The 6,448-nt window shown below is 39.3% G+C and overlaps 1 long non-coding RNA gene across 1 annotated transcript; it reads left to right on the forward strand.

Annotated features, from left to right (window-relative positions):
* The first annotated feature begins 1,849 nt into the window (after positions 1-1,849).
* LOC120323106 lies at positions 1,850-5,915 on the forward strand. The gene is made up of 3 exons (XR_005563266.1): positions 1,850-1,921; positions 2,778-2,845; positions 5,505-5,915. It is a non-coding gene; the product is annotated as an uncharacterized LOC120323106 (long non-coding RNA).
* Positions 5,916-6,448: the final 533 nt, after the last annotated feature.

The raw sequence follows: 6,448 nt of genomic DNA on the forward strand, positions 1-6,448 counted from the left end.
TAGACGTATTAAGAGTACAGTGTTTCCCTTAGTGTAAGTTTTATCTATGTGATAAAATTTGTCAGTGTCTTTAAACAATTGACTGAAGCTCTAAAAAGCCAATATTTAATAGTACGTTTCAAATCTGACTTTCAGATGCCCAGGTGAACAGTTCTAAACAAAACAAACAAACAAACACAAATTTAAAAAAAAAAAAATCAATATCTAAAACAGTAGAGCTGTTCACTGTTGGTAGAAAATGGGTACATTCACAAGACCACCACAACACAACACATCCACATTCCTTCAGTATTATTAAAACTTGCGGTGCTACATAAGAGGAGCACATTTGGGAAAGCCTTTATAGCTTACATTCCTGTTTTTGAAGGAAGATCAGACAGTTTTCATACATTCTGTTGCTTAAACACTTCTTCATCTCATAGGAAGTATTTGGATTTTCACAGGTTTAACGAAACTTAGTGTTGTCCCCCAATGCCAGTGACTCCAAGGCGTTTGCTAAAGTAGTGTCTCTTTTGAAAACTCACCCTAAATTTAAAAGGAAATGCAAAAGGCACAGATATAAATGTATTAATCATTAGTATTCAATCCTGCACCATCCATCCTCACCTTTTTCACAGAAATTAAATACCCAGGCCAAACAACAGCATCCTGATCATGTAGAAATTAAACTAAAGATTCTTTTGCAGCAATGAGATTTAAAATCCTCAGTTTTCATTCACCTCTGAGAGCAAAGCCATTGCATTTCTATTCTAATTATCTTTTCCTACTATAAGAAATATAATCTTATATAAGTAATAAATAAAAGTAATCGGAATGCCAGTTACAGAAAACACAACAGCAATATATACATAGCTTTATATTTCTTCTGTTACATGTTTTCCTAGTTTTGGCACTCCTTTTATGTAGGCTTTTTAGCTTGTGCTTGAATTGTTTTGGCATTTAAAACTTTGAGGAAAAAGTCCTGAATAGGATTTTAGAAAAAGCAGTTGGGGCTGCACCAGAGAAAGGAAAGTAAAATTATGTTTTACATATGTGTCTAATGTTGCTCTCTGCCTTTAATGATTATAGAGGTAACAAGATTTCCAAAGATGGGATTAGAAACTGCACATTTCCTCCACTTCAGAAACAAGCAGGGCATTGACTTCTGAGAACTGGAGGAGGGAATTACAGGGGTACATTCAGCACTGGTTTGTAAAGCAAAATAGAAACAACAACCTCTGTCAATATTATTACTATGAGCTTACAAATAGCACCGGGGCACTTAGCAGCAGACATTAACAGGGAAAAAGACAGCTAAGCCCTTATTTGCAAGTCCCACAGGAGTCCTGGTAAGGCAATGGGCTCAGGGAGCTCCCTGGCAATCACAGCCCAGCACTGAAGATGTCTGCAAGGAAGAAACCACTGTGTGAAAACAGCTCCTGTGAGCCTGTCTGTTTTCTGTAGCACCATCAGTTCTGTGGCAGCAACTCTCAGTTCAGTTCTCCTTCTTCCAAACTTCTCAGGGATCACGGGAGAGGAGTTGTCCCTTGTGCATTTATTTATTCTACCTGCTCCCGAGATAAGTTTGCACAGTGGTTTGATCTATTATGACTGAGAGGACTGGAAAGCACCTAATTCTGACACGAGTGATGACAGAAAACCTCTTCCCCTCCTCTTCCTTCAGGAGGAAAGAACTACAACTAAATAAGGACTAAAAGTTGGACTCTAGTACCAGTTGCCACTAAATAGTCATTTAACAAGGCTGTTTTGCATTGGTATCCAAGCTGCTGCTGCTGTTTGTGCAAACACTGATCCATGGCAGCCATGCAAAAAGCCACACACACAAAACACTTCTGACCTCTGGAATCTTACCGTTTGCTCGGGACACAAAGGCTTTAACAAAGGGGGGAAAAAAGGTACATATCAGAAGCCAAAAATGACAGTAAGTCCACTTTTATCTCTGGCATTTACCCGCCTCAAAAATAGCTTTGTTGAAGTTCCATTTAGTACAGAAATAGCTAATAGCTGAATAATTCCCTACAGTGCACTCACTCCAATAGTTTTATTACTGGCATAACACTGAATTTTAATTGACTTTGATGTTACAGTTCTTCTAAAATGAATCTTATTCTGCTTTTAACCATATTGTAAATAACATTTTCTTTCATACTACCTATGCAGTGACAATATTATTCAAGACTTGTAGTGTGAATATATCAGATATACAGGGCTAACTAACATTCTGAAAAGTGTTGGTTCCACATAGCACTAAAACCTGTAAACTTGTATTTGACCTATGATATCTAAAGATTTTTTCCGTTTCTTTTATACTTTCGTTATGGTTCATGACTTTTGAAAGTGATTTTTAGAAGTATTAATTTTTCAGAAATCAAAACAAAAAAAGAATCTTTAAATCATTTTTAAAGTTGTGTGTTTGCAGAGGTCTTAGTAGCTTTGAATTAAAACATTGATTACCAGCTTTCAAGATTGAACCACTGAGCCCTTGAAAACAAATCTGCTCGTGTGGCAGCCTACAGCCATCCAGAACTTGTTAAAATGCAAGCCTGTAGTTTGCCTTTTTCTGAACATACAGTATATTCCATTTTCTCCTTTCTTGAGGAAGACAGAATACAAAACACAAACGCATGCATGCATGTGTATATATATATATAAACAGACACATTTATGCCAATCCCAAACTACAGACAGCAAGGTTCTCTCTGATCTATAGGAAGAACAGATGAAGACCGACTTGATAGCACATAATCAATATTTTATTTTTATTTTTTTTAACACAGTTTGGGTTCTCCTGAGTGGGAAAGAAAGCGCATTCAACCAGCTTGTCTAGAAGCTCGTGGTTCTAGAAGTAAGTCTCAATCAGAAATACAGTCCTCAAACACATGGTCCAACCTTACTTTTCTTCCATTTCTGCTCAGCTTCCTTTCCATACACTGGGGAGGACACATCTTTCTCCACTCTGTCTTTGAAAATTAAAAGATGTTCAAGATCACTGTTCACTCTTACCATCAATGATTTTAGTACATTAACAGCAGAACTTCTCTCAGCTGGGGTTTCAAGAATATACTCTAACACAAACCAGGAGGTGATGATGAGACTACACATCCCCAAGTTTCGTGTTGCTCCCAGTCCCAAGTGAGTGTCAGGTCCAATTGCTGCAGGGCTGTGTTTGCTCAGGAATATCTGCTCATAAACCACGACAGACAAAATTTGGCTCTCCAGAACTGAAAGCACATTTCCAAGAAGTGCATAATCAATCTTTCAGAGGACGGGTAGGGCAGGAATCTATTTTTCGTATTTTTATAACCCTTCACTGCAACGTATCACATTAAGATTTTTTCCAAGTGTGTGTCATTTCAGACTGTACAGGTTACAACCACATATTCCCACTGAACGTTTCCATTACAGCATAAACTTTGCTGAATGAACTGCACAGAAGACTTACAAGCCTTGATACATTAAGAGGGGATAGTGCTGCACTATTTTAGTTTTAACACACAAGACAACAAATTACTTCAGAAGTCTCCCAGTATATTCTATAAAGAGTTTAACAACTGCAAAAACAAAGACTATAATGAGAGAAAACATTTTACTGCACACTTTGGTTCTGCAACAAGGCACACATATAGCTGGTAATATAATATAAGAGCAGGTAAAGTACTGTTTTCTTGGAGTTGATACAAAAAAAATTCCTCTTTTTATTTTAATTCTTCCATCACTGTAAATAGTCCATTAAGAAAAAACCCGTACCTCAGTCTGGCATTCCATAGCTACAGGTTTCTCACTCCAGGCTGAACCCAGCAAATTTGCATAACAAGAATAAAGATCCGTGTGATAAAAGAACCAAGTGATATTATCGAGTGTATTACTGCATGAATTAACTCCATCCTTGACTTTTGGCAAATCTTGTCTCTGAATATTTTTCACTGAGTACGATGTACAGCCGAAAAAGTTACTGATGCTTTTCAGCAAAGCGTTTGGAAGCAGAACTAGAGGAAAAGCTCAGCACCAGAAGCATGGCATATTTCCTTATATTCTGTGCCAGGAATTTGAGGGAGCAGGCTGGCAGCTGAGGACTGCTGTCAGCCCTGGAGCTTTGGGAAGTGACAGAAGTCCATCGTCACCAGGCTGACAGCCCTGTGACGTGCTGCCAGCAACGCACAGTGTGACACGGCTGGGACAGTCAGGCTGAGCTCAGTGGAGCAGGTAGAGCATCATCTTTGGCCAAGGAATGAGAAGGAAGGAGAGCAGCAAGCACAGAGCAGCTGCTGTGTTAATTAAATCCATCAAATAGCACATTTGACACCACAAATGGCTCAGTGCTGCCCTCAGTTCTTCAGCTCTCGCAGAGTGCTGTAAGTTACAAGCCATGGAAAAGTAATTATTATGGCAAGAAAGAGAAATGCACCAGGTCTTGAGAGCTGGGGGTTTTAAACTTCTTGTTATTTGAAAACTGAATATCAGAGAGATTTTGTGCTGTACATTGGCTTCGGCTTGATAGGGCAACTTTGAATAAATATGTATCTTCTTTCTTGCCATGTGACTTCATATACAGTACAATGTTATAGGGGAAAAAGAAAATGTCACAAGTCCTAAAGCACAAGGAGAAATGCTTGCAGGAAAGCTCTTGCAGACATGTTACAGCAGACCCAAATTCAATCCATCTTTATGACTTTGATCACAGGCATATCTGAACGTCTCAGGTTATCTCTGACATGTTAATATAGTACTATTTTGGGACTGAGTGGTGCAGAGGAGCAAACACTGAACACAAATTCATCAAGAATTAAAAAGTCACCAACAGATGTAGTCCCAAACTTGTAAAATGCTAATCAAACCTTACAATATGTCCAGCAAATAATATTATGCTCCTTTGTAGCTTTTGACACAAACACCCTCCCCTCAAATTTGGCCAGTCATTCTCAGTACTCTGTTTTGGGCATCTCAGAGGAGTATGTAGGAGGAACTCATTACTGTCTGCTGGATGAAGAAATGTAATATATGCCACAGGAGAGGCAAAAAAAAAAAAAATGCAAGACAGAGTCAAATGAGAAAAACTCTCTTTAGAGAGTTTTCTTTCTTCATTCAGCATCCTGGTAAAATCCCAGCTGGCTCCATGAGCGGGAAGTGATGCAGAAGGTAAGGCAGCAGCTACTTGGGCACACCCCTAGACTGTGTTACATGCTGAGAACCTGCACCACCTTCCTCTCCTGCATCCCTGTCATGGCAGAGCAGGGCCACAGAGCTTTTCCCTGCTCTCCCTTCCCCACGGGCCGACCCGACCCTACCTGCCCTCTGCTTGTCAGCCCTGCAAGTGGAACCAATAGCTGGCTGCACATTAGCTCAGAACATGCTGACATACCACTCTGGAGAGCCAATTTAAAAGGTTAATAACTTTTTAAATCCAATTAGAGAGCCTAATTAGCTAAAGCAATCTTTGGTCTGCCTACTAAATCTCAAACTAGGTGAGTGCAATAAAGATTAATCTCTTTCTTGTTCTTTCGTAGGCAGCAAATGGGATGCTGGAGCCCCCAAGCACCTCTGCTTTCAAGTAGGCACCACAATGACCTGAGCAAGTTCAGGTTTGAACTTCAGAGCAAGTTCAAATCCAGCAGAAAAGCTCAACCCACAAACACTGTGTTCCACTGTCATGATTCAAATACCATGATGCTGACACTTTGATCCTGACAAGCACTACCAAACATGCTATTTTTGTTATTTTTGGAGCAGCTAGCATGGCACAGGGGTCAAAAGGATCTGATTTGCTAGGAACAGTAGCAGTAAAAAATATGATGCCCAAAATTATAGACAGCAATTTTATTTCTTCATTCACGTATCTCTGTGGAGTTTTTCCTTTGTGACCTCAACCAAGTCACATCATCTTATACCCACTGTTGCTTCTTCACATGTACACACTTCCAAACAGTCAAAAAACCCTAGTCAGTTAGTTACTAACCCAGTAACTAATTAGTAATTAACCTGCTCTAGGCATCCAACTGAAAACTCATTTCATCATTTCATAAACTATTCTCTTTCCTGCTAGACATCACTAGCAGACATATAAAATCAATATATAAATAAGTAGAATCACTATTTCCATAGAAACTTAAACCAAACCAAAATAAAATAACCTACAACAAAAGCTTCTAAAAATTTCCAGTGCATGGCTATCCTGAATCTGCTATTTATACACAACCTTAAGGTAGAAAGACTAAATTCACAATATGCCAGATTATTTTTAAACACCTTCTGATAAACTATCCTCAATTGTCTTGTTCACAGGCACCCCAGGGTCTCAGAAAGCCCCACTAGTTTCCTAGGAAAGCTTCCTGGGAGCTGGTGCATCCTGCCAAAGCCGTGGCATTGGTACCAATCACAAAACGAACCAGAGGAAAAGAACCAGTTGCTAAGAACACCACACCACCCATCGCTGGCTGTTTTAAACTCAGAA

Source organism: Pipra filicauda, unplaced genomic scaffold, assembly GCF_003945595.2.
Source record: "Pipra filicauda isolate LSUMZ 115617 unplaced genomic scaffold, ASM394559v2 scaffold197_size1571708_pilon, whole genome shotgun sequence".
Classification (NCBI taxonomy): domain Eukaryota; kingdom Metazoa; phylum Chordata; class Aves; order Passeriformes; family Pipridae; genus Pipra; species Pipra filicauda.